Raw genomic sequence first — 16,763 nt, forward strand, 5'->3', positions numbered from 1 at the left:
GATCAATGAACAAAGGGTCATTTTTTAGTGTCTGTGGTGCTGGGAAAACTGGTGTCCACCTTCCCTTTCTTCTATTTATAGTTCTTCCACTCAACTTCCATGCCCCTCCCTTTCTCTCCCCCACACCATTTGTAGTGGCGAGAGCCGTTAAAATAATGACTAAGGATTTTCACATAGGAAAAAGGAAGGCTATGTGCTTCTACCTCCAACTTGTTTCCATGTTCTAAAACTATGTAACGAAGAGAAAGGGGTAGCCAAAGGACGCTAGGGAGTGGGGAGAGGTGGGGAGAAAGGTGGGTGATGGAGGTGGTTTTGTAAAGATCATGTGATGTGGACCGCTCTGCCATACTTGTTACTTGCTCTGTCAAATGGAAGCTCAGTTTAACGTATCCGGGAAAATCAGACCACGGGGCACAGCCATCACAGAGTTCTGTGTCTGGGTCAGGACATACGGAAATAAAGAAGATAGAAATCCTTACTATGGACTTCACATGGCAAAAGTCTGGAATATTTTAAACTTGTTTTCAGGGTCTTTGACTTCTCAGGCACAAGGTTCCAATGCTGCAGTGCAGAGGAAGAGGGTCAGGATGCAGGCACTGAGCTACCCTGGTTCCCTGTTTGAGAACAAAGAATGTAAAGAATTCCTCCACCCAGAGTAATCAGGGGCTCCCTGCTACCCCTGCCAAGGGAGTTTGTATTGCTGAGAGGGGGGCACTCTTAACTTAATTTTGTCTATGTAATTTACTCTTGTCTCTATCTCATAAATCCAAGACAGTATTACTCCCCTTCCCCTTTCTCTGCACAACTCACCCTGAGGTACTATAAAGTTCCGCCATTTTTTTTAGTCGGGTTTATTCATTCCTGTTACATCAGCTCAATGGAAGCAGGATCAGCTTTATTTCTAAGGGTTCTTAGTGATGCTTAGACAGAAATCCCATCATGACTGCTCCAATATCAGGTCTCTTAGTAAGTTTTTGTGATATTAAGTAGTAGATTTCTATTTGTTCCTATTTGTTCCTACAAAGTGTAGGGATTAAGTCAAGCCAGACTGCTGGATCCCAAATGCCACTCATTAATGTTGCTTTGCTACGTAGGCAAAGGGCTAACCCTCTCTATGCCCATTTCTTCATTTATAAAGTGCAGATAAGAACAGAACCCTCCTCCTAAGACTGGCGATTTAATACATACGTATAACATGCTTAGAACAGAACTTGGCATATGGTAAGTGCTCATTAAATTTTAGCTATAGTTGTTAGTCTGTTTGCTGAGAGTGCCGTGTTTTCAGCACCCACAATGTGTGAGTCAACCACTGGTAAAATTGCCATCGATAACCTTGCACTTAGAAGTCATTAAAATGAAATACAAACTCCCAGGGCATATGGGGAACATGTTCTTCAGAACTTCTGACTCTAGAGAAGGTGTATTGGTGGAGGCACACCATCATTATCTTTTCCTCCTCATGTGCCAGGGAAAATCTCCAAAAAAGAACGCTGTATTCACTGGGTGTTTTCCATTTGCCCATAAGAGACCATAGCAGTAGGGTCCAATAGGCTAAGGTAAGATGGCACAGGGGTAATAATCTGATATCAGTTGTGTCAACAGCCATGTGGGTAGCGTAAGCTTCACAGAGACCTGGGGCCCAGCATACATTGAGGGCACAACTTGGAGTCCCGAGACTCATTCTCTCTCTGTGCACCAGCAAGAACATGGCTTAGGGGTGTATTGGTTTCCATCCAATACACCCCTTGTGGGGAGAACTTTTCACCAAGCCAGCACAGAGACGGTTAGCCTCCTGCATGTCAGACTCATACACAGGTGCATTTGGACCCCAGAAGCAGAGTCTGGGAAGACATCATGGAAGCCTAGATTCCATCTGATACTTGTATAAGTTTTATAGACTATGAATTTTGAGGTCTGAGTCACCTACTCTCTGTCAAGGTTCTAGCAAAGACTCTTCATACACAATAGTTAGCTTAAAAGTGTTGTGTTACATAAAGAAAGGCAGAAGAACAGTAGAAACATTCCAATGATGAGCCCTTCTTCCCCACCTGTCTACCATATTATCAGCTCTTGTTGCAGCCCTGCCTGGTGGCAATTGTAGTGTAATCCAAGGAGACAATAAGCAATGAAGAGGAGGAAATTCAGATGTAAGAGTAGGGGCCCCAGGTGGCATAAGACAAGAATATTATTAGCTTTGGCAAGGAAGGGGATATCAATTCAAATGAAATCTAAGGAGCAGGGAAGAGAGGAGAAATTATGAGATAGAGGGGAGAAAAGTTGAAGGTGTAGAAATTAACACGGTATCAGCAGATCTCCTTTGCAGCAGATAATGAGATCATCTGCTAAGGAGAAAGGCAGGTTTGGGTTGGAATTTCAAGAAGAACTGAAAGATCTGGAGGATTTCCTCGCCTTTCATATCTTTCCAATCCTAGACAGCATCACCAAATTAACCACTGTTTTCCTGATTCTGCTGCAAAACTGTGTATAGTCCCCCAGTGCCTGCCTCTTAGGGTTCAAACATCCTAGGCTAAGATCGAAGGATTCCACCACCTGGAACCTACCCTTCCTTCCCAGATTTGGTTCCCACAACTCTCCATTCTAGCTAAACTCACTGACTGTCCTTCATACATTTCCCATCCTTTATCATCTCTCCACTTGCATTCCTGCTCGCCTTTCATCTTGAGTGTCCTTCCCGCACAGTCCACTCTTACTATTTAATTTCTCCTTGAAGGCTCAACTTTCCACCAGGATGCATTCTCTTACCCTAGTACTGGAAACAACCACCCTCTTTTCTGCACATGCACAGAACTTTGTTCATGCTTCTCTTAGGATGTTTTTTGCAGTCTTCCTTACACTGTGGTTATTTTTATACTCTCTTCATCTTCTTACTGTGTTATAAATCTAAGGGCAGGATTTGTGCCTTATTCACCTTTATACTCCATAATACTTGATACCCCAATGCAAAATACACTTAGCTAGAGAAAATGCTCTATTAATATTTGTTGAAGTCAATGCTAGGAAAAATAAAGTCATATTAGGATGCTTGGAAGTTTCCTGTGAACCCGTACAGATAAGTTGTTGTGGATATATTATTTTTTGCATTCCTGGAATAAAATGTTCTAAATACATATATACTTCATTCATTCATTCTTCAGTATAAATGTATTAAATACTTACTGAATGCAAGGCATGTGCTTGCAAGAGATGGCACTGGTTTTGGATATACTTGTATGCAGTATATGCATTCATTTGTCATTTGTCGTTTTGTTTCCCTTCTTTCCAGACAAAAGGGAGCAAAGAGGCACTCCATCACCACTGTTAACCGAGGGCAATGTGTAATAAGAATGACTTTAAGTTGTGACCTATGGGGTCAGAATAAGACTTGTAATGCTGAACTGAATTAGCTGCAATTTTAACATCAACACAAAACATTGGCTTTTTAGACATTCATCCTTGTGTTTACTTAGAAATTTTGCTTTAAAAAGTATCAGTTACACCCTCCCCATTCTCTCTCTTGTCTGTATTTATTTTCCTGACGTTCATTCAATGAAGAGCTTCAAGTCCACTTTTGAACATTGAAATAAACTGATGAAAATTGAAAATCAATGTTTTCCTTCTAATAGTTTGAGCAAAAAAGTAAAATGCCTCCAATTTTCTAATTATAACTAATATAGAATGGGGAAATGGTCACAAACTTACACGCTCAAAAAGTAGATTGGTTTGGGGTACGTTTGTTTTTAAATAATCAAGCTTTTTTTTTCCTTTTCAAGCTGCTGCATGTAAATACATTTTTAAAATGTTGTTTCAAGATATGAGTTCACCTGAACTTGATGCTAAAGGATTAGATGTCCACTCCTTTTCCTGCCAGGGCCTCTAGCCATGTACCGGGGTTGAGGGACACACAGGCCTGCCTCTTGCTTCCCAAGAACCCCTCATTTCTCTGTACAAGTGTTGGAAGTCTAATCTGTCCGTGGCTCCTTCAGCCAGGAGCTTCTTGGATCCTTGCAAAGCTGTCTGATGCAGTTTCGTTTCTTTCATAGCCTGGCGCTTGGCAGGCTCCCTCTCCCTTCCTCTCCTTCGCTATCTCCCTCTCTTTTCTCCCAAGGCCCATCTGCCCCTCCTTTTCTCGATCCCCCTTTCCTCTCTGCTGCCCTTTATTTCTACTCCCCACTCGCGCAGCTTTGCTCTCACTCTCCCCCACGGCTTCTCTGTATTTGGAGCTTCCGGAAGCCACCGGCGACTCTCCCCTGGAGCAGCGTGACTGACACCGACTCTTTCAGGGGGGAGGAGGGGAGGAGGGCAGGCGGGAGGAGGGTGCGAGTGACCGAACACGGATTTGCATCGCCGAGAACAAAACCCCAAGACATCCAAGCAGGTAATCCTGGAGCTGCTGGGCAGGGCGAGGGAGGGGAAGGCCGGGGATGCAGGTGCGGGGGGCGCCCGTGGCCCGCGCTCGCAAGTTGCGCGGAAAGGGTGGGGTGCAGAGCGGCCGGGACGCGGCGGCGGCGGGCGAGGAAGAAAGGCTGTGCGGACGTCTGTGGGGACTGGACACCCGGGACCTGGGGCGGGGACCCTGGCGGGGGCCGGGGCCGGACGCCTGGGCCGCGGGGGCGCAGGCGGGGGCGGCCTCCTCATCTAGGTCAGCGCAGCGGCGCGCCCTGCCCCCGCGACCGACCCCGGCTCAAGGTGCCTCCCGCCGCTCGGAGCGGGTTTGCGGCTGGACAGGCGGCGGCGGCCTCGCGCTCCAGGCTCCGCTCACTTTGCGATGCTCGTCCGCTGGGCTCTGAGCCTCACGGGGAAGCGTGTGTGCGGGGAGAGGGGCTGTCATTAGACTGGATCTGATCACAGCCACCTCCATCAGGGCTGGAAAAAACCAGCCCTGGCTTCTCTGCAGGACCTGACTTGAGTCAGTGTGTCATTGTAAAAACATGCAAAGGCAGCTGAGGCACTGAGGGACAGCTTGGAAAAGGGCACCTCACCACTGCTGCTTTGGGTAAAGAGGGTTGTTCCTGGCAGTATCGGCGTTATTATCCTTTTTAGGGTTAATAATCACGTGTGGGTGGTGTTTCCTTTCCTCTCATCAGAGTGGTGTCCGGCATCACAAATAGCCTGCAAGTTTTAGCGGTACTTGAATCGATGCATTCTTTACAATGAGTAAATATGGGTGACTGCATTTAGGAGACTGAACTAGGGTTAGGTCCAAATAGCCAAGCGGAGATGAACAGTTAGCAAAAAAAGATCAAGAACCTTTGATTATTATTATTATTATTATTTTAATGTGGAATCCTAGTTTTTTTTTAATTGAAAGGGGCCTTAGAGATTTTCCAGTCACTCCTGGAAATTTTTTGAAAGGAACAACTTTGTTTCTCTGAGCAGTCTGCTGTCTAACAAAAAAAAAAAAAAAGAACCTTTGATTATATAGTCTTGGGAAAGCAGAAGCCTATGAGACTTCCGCACCGTAGTTTACCAGAATTGTTTACACAGCACTGTTTCTCAATTGCGAATAAAGATTTTTTTTTTAATTTAAAGAATGCCTTAGAATTCTGGGATAAAATATCTAAGCTCACTTAATGTAAGATTACAACAGTGCAGTGATGTTTGGGGAAATGGTTCTTATTGGCTATACTGTAAACCTCTTGAGGACAAGGTTGGGGTTTTGGTAGTTCTTAGAGCATGAAAACAGTATTTGAGTCACAGCATATAATGAGAAGACGATAAAAGTTTATTAAACTAACTCAATAGTTTGAGTGTGGCTGGATCATGACTTCTTGAAATTGCATATTTTGCAAGGAAAGACTATTCCACAAATCTCCAAATCTAAAAATCCTAATAAAGTTAGAATCAAGGTGTCATATAAATATTAAAGATAAAGAGACAAAGAAATTAACTGTGAGAAATCATGAAGGTGACCATCAAGCTGGTCTTAGCTGGTAGGAAATAGATTTCTGCTGCTCAGTGTTGATGTGAGAAGTCAAATTGGTTGATAAAATGAAAGGTTTGGCAAACTTTTTGTGTAAAGGGCTAGTTGGTAAATATGTAGGCCATGCTGGCCGTGTGGTCTGTTTAGTAACTACTCAACCGCACCATTGTGGCTTAAAGCAGCCATAGGCAATACGTACAAGCATGGTTTGGTTGCATTTCACTTTATTTGTAGATGCTGAAATTTGAAGCTCATGTAACTTTAACCAGTAGGAACATCTTTTTCTTTTTTTCCCCCCAAGCATTAAAAAATGTAATAATCATTCTTAGGTTGAGAGAAGACAGGAGACAGAAAAACAGAAAGGTGGCGGGGAGGTTTATCCCATTGGTAGTAGTTTGCTAATCCCCCCTACATGTGACAGAGTTTGGAGATGAACCTTTTGAAAGGATTAGTGGGCCAGATTCTCCTAGTGCTTAAGTCTTACCTGGAAGTTAAGTTAAATGCCTTCAAAAGTAGCATTAGCTTATTTGTGGCATTATAGTGTTTTGTTTGGTCTTGAATTCTACCTAACAGATGTCTTTATGAATGAGGATTTTTTTAAGTTCTTTAATTATGTAATATTTTATGTATAACAATAATATTCTAAGTTTATGTGAGCTTTAAACATTATATTCAAATGACCACCTGCGACACCATCACATAGCTTTAAAAACTAGGGCTTAAGAACTACATAATTGTGAAAAGATAACCCAAAAAATGGGTGAAAATATTTTAAAAGCATATATGTGATAAGGGACTTGTATCTAATGCATATAAAAAGCTCTTACAACTCAATTTATAAAAGATAAATAACCCAATATAAAAATGGTCAAAGGATCTTAATGGATATTTTTCCAAAGAAATGACCAATAAGCGCATGAAAAGATGCTCAACATCATTATTCATCAGAGAAATGCAAATCAAAACCACAATGAGATACCACTTCACATCCACTAGGATGGCTAGATTCAAAACATCATCAGATAAGTGTTGGCGAAGAAGTGGAGGAATTGGAATCCTTATACACTGCTGGTGGGAATATCAAATGATGTAACTGTTTTGGAAAACTTTTTCAAAAGTTAAAAATAGAGTTGCCATATAATAAAGCAATTTCACTCCTAGGATATGTATCCAAGAGAAATAAAAGCATATATCCACACAGAAACCTATATACAAATGTTTATACCAACACCATTCATAATAACCAAAAGGGGAAACAACCCAAATGTTTATCAACTGATGAATGGATAAACAAAATGTGGTATATCCACACAATAGAATATTATCTGGCCATAAAAAGGAATGAGTACTGATACATGTTACGATGTAAATGGATCTTGAAAACATTATTGGAAGTGCAAAAAGCTAGTCACACACACAGAGAAAAAAAACATACCGTATGATTCTGTTCATATGAAAATGTCCAGGACAGGGAAATCCCTAGAGACAGAAAGTCAATTAGTGGTTGCTTAGGGCTGGGGGTTAGGGAAGCAGGGCGGGGTTGGGGAGGGTTGGGGTGATGAAGGATACAAGGTTTTATTTTGAGCTGAGGAAAATGTTCTAAATTTGATTGTGGTGATGGTTGCATGTATCATTGAATTAAGCACTTCAAATGGGTGAATTGTATCATATGTAAGTTATATCTCAGGTAAGCTATTAAAGAAAATAAACAGAAAGCTACAAAAAAAGAACCAGATTGTTACCTATACTGTTGCATACTGCGTTGTGCCCTTCTTTTATGCCATTCTCCATGTCCTTCCTAACCCTGAATTTTCTGTTAATCATTCTCTGGTTTTATAGTAAAACAGTTTTATGAAATATATATGTAGTTCAAAATAGGATGTTGGTAGGTTGGCTTATTTTTGATTTATTAAAAGGGTATATATAATATTCTCACTTTCAAAAAACTCAACATTAATTTTTTGAGAATTATCCGTATTGCTGCATGTAACTATATCGTATTTGTTGGCAAATATTTCACAATTTATCTTTTCTCTTACTGATGGGCGTTTGAATTGGTTCCCATGTTTTGCTATTACAAAGAGTGCTGATTTGGAAATCTTTTACACTTATCTTGGCACACATGTGCAAGAGTTCTTCCATGTGAATGCAAATGTCCCATGTATCTTAATGACGCCCCCAAATTGATTCTTTTTCTGACTTTTACATTAATGGTATATACCCAGTTTATTTGTTCCCCCAAACCAAGATAAAATGACTAGAGCTGAGAACCTGACTTCTCATCCTATTTAAATTCTAATTGTAATATTTATTTTCTCATGTCCTAAGAAGTGTGGAAAAACACTAATCTAAAACTGTACAGCTGAATTTTACAGCAGGCTCACTTAACCCAATCACTTATGAACATCTTCACCTCCTTATATCACCTGGGTTTAGGATGGGACAGAGCACAACTTTAACTATTAAATCAAAGGGATATTACTTTAAGCGAGGTAGGTAAGCGGTTACTAAACTTCACTAACATTTTCCTTGTCTGGTATCTTGCTGGGTAGTCTAATATTTCTAACATGATTAATTTGGTTATTCTGGTAGCAAGCCAGTTGGAAATCTGGTATTTTAACTTTGGGTACTTTCTAGGTCTGCCCTGATTCAGGCTGTGAACTTTTTCAGTTCATTCAGGATATTTCCACTTTATTCAGGAAGGGGAGAAGCACCCTAAGGCCAGAAGAGGCCATTATAAGGGATTTTTTAAAGGTTTTTTTCTTTCTGTGGTAAAATATACATAACATAAAATTTACCGTTTTAACCATTTTAAATTATACAATTCAATGGCATTAAGTACATTGACAAAATCATACAATAGTCAACACCATCCATCTCCAGCACTTTTACATCATCCCAAACTGAAACTCTGTACCCATTATACAATAACCCCCCCACAGGCCCCCCCATAGTAAGTACTATTCTTTCTGTCTCTATGAACTTGCCTATTCTAGGTATTTCATATATGTAGAATCATAGAATTATTTGTCCTTTTGTTATGTGATCTTTTATATGCAGCGGAATTCCATCTTGTTTTGTTTTTCTGTTCAGTAGACTCTTTTTCCACTAAAGGAAAACATGGCTTGTTTCACGTAGAAAATATGCGATACAATTGTTTGCCTTTCAATATACGGCCCTTAGAAAGGAACAGACATAGGAAGTTGTCTAAAACCAGAAGAACATTTATGGATGGGGTCTTTATCTGCCCTGTTTAGTTGATTAGACATTTAATAATCCTGTTTTCTCATTAACCACTTAGTCAAGTGGAGAAGGTACAGTTAGTCCTTAATTCTTAAAGTTTCATACCTATCTGATGAATGGGTGAATTAGGTAACCTTTGATGTTCTTGTTAGCCCCCAGCTTCTCGGAACTTTAAGGCCATTCTACAATAGAAAAGTTTGATCTAAAACCATTCTTGTTTCGATAGAAAGGGGTTTTAAAGATCAAGAGGGTTCTGGGAGACTAAAGTAGAAATGTGGAGGGCTAAATGGCAGTATTGAAGGGGAGGATAGTCCCTGGAGAAGCTAGATTATGGAGACATCAAGGAGAGACCTCATAGTACATAAACAACATTTATTGTCTTGTGTCAATACTTGTACTCAGTTTCATTAGAAAATAACCTTCATTACTTTGCAGCAGTCCGTGTGGAAATTCACAGAAACTCTGAGATCCTTTGGTTTTTCATTTCCTCATGCTGAATGACTATAATACAAGGTCTGACAATGAAGTTTGGAAACTTGTTGCAATGATGTTGCTAACATTTTTTGCTATCAGAGGGATTATTAATTATGAATTTGTACCAACTGGACAAACAGTTAACCAAGTTTACTATTTGGAAGTGCTGAAAAGGCGGCGTGAAAAAGTTAGACGACCTGAACTTTTCTCCAACAATTCATGGCTCTTGCATCACGACAATGCACCAGCTCACACAGCACTGTCTGTGAGGGAGTTTTTAGCCAGTAAACAAATAACTGTATTGGAACACCCTGCCTATTCACCTGATCTGGCCACCAATTAGTTCTTTCTTTACCCAAAGATAAAGGAAATATTGAAAAGAAGACAGTTTTATGACATTCAGGACATCAAGGGTAATACGACGACAGCTCTGGTGGCCATTCCAGAAGAAGAGTTCCAAAATTGCTTTAAGGGTGGACTAGGCACTGGCGTCGGTGCATAGCTTCCAAGGCGTGTACTTCAAAGGTGATCATAGTGATATTCAGTAATGAGATGTGTAGCACTTTTTCTAGGATGAGTTTGCAAATTTAATTGTCCGACCTTGTATGCCCAGCACAGTGAGAATCACAGGGGATGCAAAGATGAATATCAGTGAGGGATCTGACCTAAGAAAGAACAGAAGTTCACTACGGCTGTGAACATAGGTCTAAAGGGTCTGCTTAGATCGTTGTCATCATTAGTTTCAACTTTGTTCCTACTTAGTTTGATTCAGAGAAGAATCACTGGATTCTTATAAGTTGGTTATTTTACTCGAAGGCAATAAGAATCAATCAAATAGGACAACACTAAAACTACTGGTCAACGAGATTTTCCAGAACTAAGTAAAATAGGCTTCTGAGTGGCGAATTTTATTTCAGTATGATTGTAGTCTGATATGTAGTTGAGGTGTCCATTTTATGGACTCTGAGTTTTGAAGCCTCTGTATTGCCCAAAGTGTGTATGTATGGGAGTAGTGTGATATAGAGGTGGTCTTTCCATCAGATGAATACTATTTGGTACTTCTGCCCACCTCTCTCCAGTGGCAGGAAACTCAGATATTTGGCCTAGTTAGAAGGTTGATGGAAAAGTCCATCTAATTAGTTGCTTGGTATTAAGCTAAACACAGACAGTCTTTTTCCTGGCATCATGTAGCATACTAGAAACTGTGGCTAGAGATTTTAATGGGTACAATGCAGGTTCACAAGTATTTGAACAAAATTTTTAAAGTTTGAATTTTCATTTTTCTTCCATAGCCACTTTTTCTTCATTTCTTAGTATTCTCATGGTACCTTCTATCTGTTCAGAGTTTCCACTGTGGACAAGCCTCCACCCCTCTTTCCTACTTCCTAATGGCCTCTCCCTTCATTAGGACTCCTCTTCCCTCAGTGTCTCTTCTGAATGAAAGGTGGACAATTATCTAATTTAAGTTCTTCTGCAATTGAAAACTTTAAAAAATAAATTTGGTAATGCAGATGAGTCTAGGTAGTATAGAATGGGGGGGCGGAACTCTTTTTTTGTGCTTCTTATTTTAGGCTAGCAATCTTCGAACTGTGTACATTAAGTATATACAAAAATTTCCACAGGTACATGCACATAGGAACTTGGAGAAAATAAATTTCCAAATCCTCATCTTACTATATTCTTTTTTCCTAAAAGTGGTCTTCTTGCAGGTTCTCTTTCCCACCTTCTTTTCCATAAACATATTTATCTCACTTTACATAAGAAAGGCCTATATCTAACCTATGTTATTAATCCATTTTACTAAAGGGCCTATCTCTCACCCGTTTTATTAAATTGTGTTATCCAAAGATGTAAAAATCTAGGGAATGGGGAGGGCAAAAAAGGGGAACATTTCAGAATATCAGTTTTAGGGGTGAGAAAGTCAATAATTGTAATTCTTGGGCATTGCAAATCTGTGTTTTCTAAGTCTTTGTTTAAAAACAAAAACAAACAACAAAGTTTTGGTCGAGATGGCAGAGGTATGCCCCATACCTCTTGCTAAGCAGTCCCAATAAATGCTATACTAGCCTTCTCTCATGACCACATCAAAATTACAACTAAACTGCAAAACAACCATCATTGAGAATCTTCTAAACTCTAACTGAACCAAATGTTTATAACTAAGGATATAAAGAAGAAACTATGTTGAGACGGGTAGGAGGGGTGGAGATGAGAAACAGGCTGGTCTCATACACACATATGGCATTTAAAAATTGGGAAGGATATCTCAGCTGTGGAGGAACCCCATGAGGAGCAAGGGGTCCCAGCCCCACACCAGGCTCTGCAGCTCAGGGTTCCAGTGCTGGGAAGAGAAGTCCTCACAACTTCCGACTGGTTGTGAGAACCAGTGGAGATTTTGGCTGCTGGAATCCCAGACATTCCCTTTAAAGGGCCTGTGCATGGTCTTACTCACTGATGAACTCACTGACTCTTAGCTCCAGCACTGGGGCAGTAGCTCAAAAGGAAACAGGGACATATGGGGAGGAACTGAATTGCCTGGTTCCAGCACAAGGGCTGGAGGAGCAGCTTCTTCCCAGACAGAGGTTCTGGCAGACGCCATTGTTCCTTTGTTGAGCACTCCCTCGACCCAGTGTACGGATGAAGGCTGACACCATATCTGAGTCTCCATCAACCTGGTTAACCCTGTTTGCCCCACCCTGGTGATTCCCTGAAACTACACTCCACCCAACTTGTGGGCCCACCCAAGCAGCTTCCAGTGGCTTTTCCATACAAATGCCCTGTCTAGGACAGTGCCTTGGCTAAGGACTGTCCTAAAACCTCTCAAAGGTTCACAAACCCTAAACAAGCAGTATCTGACTTTGCCATGCCCCATACCTCTTGCTAAGCAGTCCCAAGCCTGGCACTAGCAGTATCCAGCCTTGGTTCCCAGCTTAGTCTCTCCCAGATACCTCCAAGCCCTGCACAAGTGGCAACCATCTAAAGATCACTTAGTAGCTCATACCAAGTGGCCCGAGGCATGGCACAGGCAGTTGCTGAACTTGACCTGCAACATAGCTGCTCCCAAGAGGCCTCAGAACCAACACACTCAGAGGCCAGCTTCAGACCACACCAGAGTACAACCCAATCACCCCCACAAATGACACCCAAAGGGAAGACTGGGCAGGCAACACAGCCCTGATAAAGCAAATCCTGCTTTGTAGGGTTAGTCCCTGCACAATTGCTCTTTCACTGTAGTCACAACCAGTCCTCACGATCAGTCAGCCTGAGGGTCAATCCCTCTCATTGAGGTGCCAACAGTAATCAAAACTCAACCATAACAGGAGGGCCCACACAACCCAAATAAGGGACACACCTGGAGCACCTGGCTCCGGTGACCACGGAGACCACACCACTGAGCCCCTCAAGACTCCTATTACAAAAGGTCACACTTCTAAGATTGGGAGACACAGCATCTCTACCCAATACATAGAAACAAAGACAGGGAGGCAGCCAAAACAGGGAGACAAACATGTCCCAAATGAAAGAACAGAACAAAGCTCCAGAAAAGGCACAAAATAAAATGGAGACAAGTCATCTACTGGTTGCAGTTTCAAAACACTAATTATAAGGATTCTCGATGATCTCAGTGAGAACTTTATCAAAGACATAGGAAGTATAAACATGGAGATAGAAAACATAAAAAAAGAACCAGTCAGAAATGAAGACTACAGTAACTGAAATTAAAAATACACTAGAGGGAATCAACAGTAGATTAAATGAAGCAAAGGATCAAATCAACTATTTGGAAGAGACAGTAGCAGAAAACACCCAATCAGAATAGCAAAAAGAAATTGGAATACAAAAAAAAATGGTGATAGTTTAAGGGACCTCTGGGATAGCATCAAGCATAACAACATTTGCATCCTATGATGCAAATGTACCAGAAGGAGAAAAGAGAGAGAGCAAGGAATTGAAAATCTATTTGAAGAAATAATGACGGAAAACTTCCCTAACCAGGCAAAGGAAATAGACATACAAGCTCAGAAAGCACAGAGAATTCTAAAGATGAATTCAAACAGGCTCACACCTAGACATGTAATTAAAATGCCAAAGGTTAAAGATAAAGAGAGAATCTTAAAAGCAGCAAGAGAAAAGCACTTAGTTACCTACAAGGGAGCTACCATTAGACTGTCTGCTGGTTTCCCAACAGAAATTTTGCAGGCCAGAAGGGATTGGCATGAAATGTTCAAAGTGATGAAAAGTGAGGACCTACAACCAAGATTACTCTATCCAGCAAAGCTATCATTTAGAATCAAAGGAGAGAAAAAGAGCTTCCCAGACAAGAAAAAGCTAACAAATATGACAAGAAATGTTAAAGGGACTTCTTTAACAAGAAGAAAAAAACAAAAACAGAACAAAAGATGAATAATAAAATGGCAATAGCTACATATCTATAAACAATTACTTTAAATGTAAGTGGATTAAATGTTTAAATCAAAAGACATGGTATCTGAATGGATAAGAACACAAAACTCTTACATATGCTGCCTACAAGGGACTCACTTCACTTTGAAAGTCACACACAGACTGAAAGTAAAGGGATGGAAAAGGATATTTCATGAAAATGGAAACAAATAAAAAAATTGGGTAACAATACTTATACAAGACAAAATAGACTTTAAAACAAGAGACAAAGAAGGACCCAGTAATCCCACTGTTTGGTATTTATCCCAAGAAACCCAAAACACTGCTTTGAAAGGATATGTGCATCCGTATGTTTATTGCAGCATTATTTACAATAGCCAAAATATGGAGACAACCTAGGTGTCCATCAATGGATGAGTGGATAAAGAAGAGGTGGTACATATATACAATGGAATATTACTCAGCCATAAAAAAGAATGAAATCTTCCCATCTGCGACAACATAGATGGACCTAGAGGGTATTGTGCTGAGTGGAGTGAGTCAGATAGAGAAAGACAAGTGCCATATGATTTTACTTACATGTGAAATCTAAAGAACAAAATGAACAAACAACAGAAACAAACTCACAGATACAGAGAACATTTTGATGGTTGCCTTATAGGAGGGGTTTTGAAACGATGAGTGAAAAAAGGGAAGGGATGAAGAAGTAAAAACTGGAAGTTACAAAATAGTCATGGGATGTAATGTATAGCATAAGGAATATAGTCAATAATGTTGTAATAATTATGTATGGTGTCAGATGGATACTAGATTTATCAGGGTGATCACTTTGTACATTATTTAAATGTCTGATCACTATGTTGTACACTTGAAGCTAATATAATATTGTATGTCAACTGTAATTGGAAAAATAAAAAATATTTAAAAATAAAAAAAATACAAAAACTGAAGTTCAGTCTAGTCAAATTGTAAACTGATGTGAAAGCAAAAATTTAAGAGAGGTTGAAAGTATGACTAGCATACAAATGAAAAAAGGGAATATTTTTAAACATTAAAAACTGAAAGACCCAGAACGGTCTGCAATCTGTTCAAAGGGGATCGTTGATAGGAATGTTGAAATGAAATTGCTTAATAGATGTAACTCTGGCTTCTTCAGTTTGAGAGGGAAGTCAGTTGAACTTCCACAGGATAAAATTTATTTGCATTCCCATAGACACCAATTACTTACTTTATTATAAATTTTCTATAAGTTAACTTGTATGTCTGCAGAGTGGTGAAATAACCTAGTCAAAGATAATGAAAGGCTGAAACAACCCAGATGGATGAATAGATCAGGTACTCACTAAATTTCAGTCTTTCCCATTTTTTCCTTACGCTGATGATTAAAATAATTTTTGATATTTCATTACCATGTGATATTTAGTATATAGCTCAGAAGACATTAAAAAAATTGAAATTGATATTTCTCTTCATCTATTCCCATCTCCTCGTTTATGTGAACATAGTTTTCCAACATTTATATTGATAAACATAAAAATTGAGAATGAAATTGATGTTCCATCTTGACTCATTCACAATAAGTATACTCATCCACATATGCAGGAAATAATTAAAAATAAAAGTGCTCATAAGGGGTGTTTCCAATAGAAATTACTTTTTATTTACATTTAACAATTATTTGTCAACATTTGCAATATTTGTGTTGTTTTGATAAGTTGTATTCTAATAATAGTAACTTTTTTGCAATTGAATTTAAAGTGTATATACATGTATTTGATGCAGAAAGAAATATGATAGGGTAATGAATCAAATATGTTACAGCATAAGATGCATAAAACTAGGATGAACTTGTGTAGGGCAAGAAGAGTGGAAATATAATTAGCAAAATTTGTGACTGTTAAAGGGCAGCCTGTTCATTCTTTTAAAATGAAGGATGATGAATTCCAATAAACATATTTCAGTGAGTGATAAAGTAGTTTAACTTTTACATATCAATGTTTACAGAGTGCTAAAAGTTACATTCTTCACAATTATTCATATTTTTGTGAAAGTTTTTACATGTCTATCTAAAAATGTGCGAGAAAGTTTTACAAAATTCCTTTAAGTTATCTACAAATAAAAGCTTGAAAATCTCTTTGTAACTCATCCTCCCTCTGTTTTCTGACCAAAATCAAGAATATACAATGTGATAAACACTTTCTGCAAGTTTAGCGTTGGTAAATGAACCAATTTATTGATTGACATAGTTCGCGTGACTTCTTTTTCTGTTCAATTTAAGGCAGACATTTAAGAACTAAAGGCCTTGGTACTTGGGAGACCTCTCAAAATGGGATGATAGCCTTTCACATTTTATTTCTTATCAGGCAGTTACATTTTGATTTCATTCATCTTTCCTTTTTTCCCCTTTGGAGGCACTTACTGTAACATATTATGTGTGTGTGCATGTATGTGTATAATAATCTGTTGATAGCTCTGTTTGGATCTGTAAATGTATAGCCTTCACCAAATTTGGGGAGTTTTTGGCCATTATTTCTTCAAACACATTTTCTACGTCGATCTCTTTGTCCTCTCCTGGGATTCCAGTGACACTAACATTAGGCTTTTACGCTTTGTTCATTTTTTTGTTCAAACTTTTTTCTTCTCTATTCTTTAGATTGGATAATATCTATATCATCAAGTTCACTGACACTTCCTTTTGTCAGCTTCATTTTGCTATTGAGCC

General features: G+C 39.5%; 1 protein-coding gene across 2 annotated transcripts in view; it reads left to right on the forward strand.

Moving 5' to 3' along the window:
- Positions 1 to 3,934: 3,934 nt before the first annotated feature.
- CAP2 (cyclase associated actin cytoskeleton regulatory protein 2) overlaps positions 3,935 to 16,763 on the forward strand; it is a 142,082-nt gene continuing 129,253 nt past the window's right edge. For both annotated transcript variants that reach the window (XR_013993898.1, XM_081057890.1), the window contains exon 1: positions 3,935 to 4,375. The gene's annotated coding sequence lies outside the window, so the exon portion shown is untranslated. The remainder of the gene's footprint in view (positions 4,376 to 16,763) is intronic.

The sequence above is a fragment of the Rhinolophus hipposideros genome (assembly GCF_964194185.1).
Source record: "Rhinolophus hipposideros genome assembly, chromosome: 8".
Taxonomy (NCBI): Eukaryota; Metazoa; Chordata; class Mammalia; order Chiroptera; family Rhinolophidae; genus Rhinolophus; species Rhinolophus hipposideros.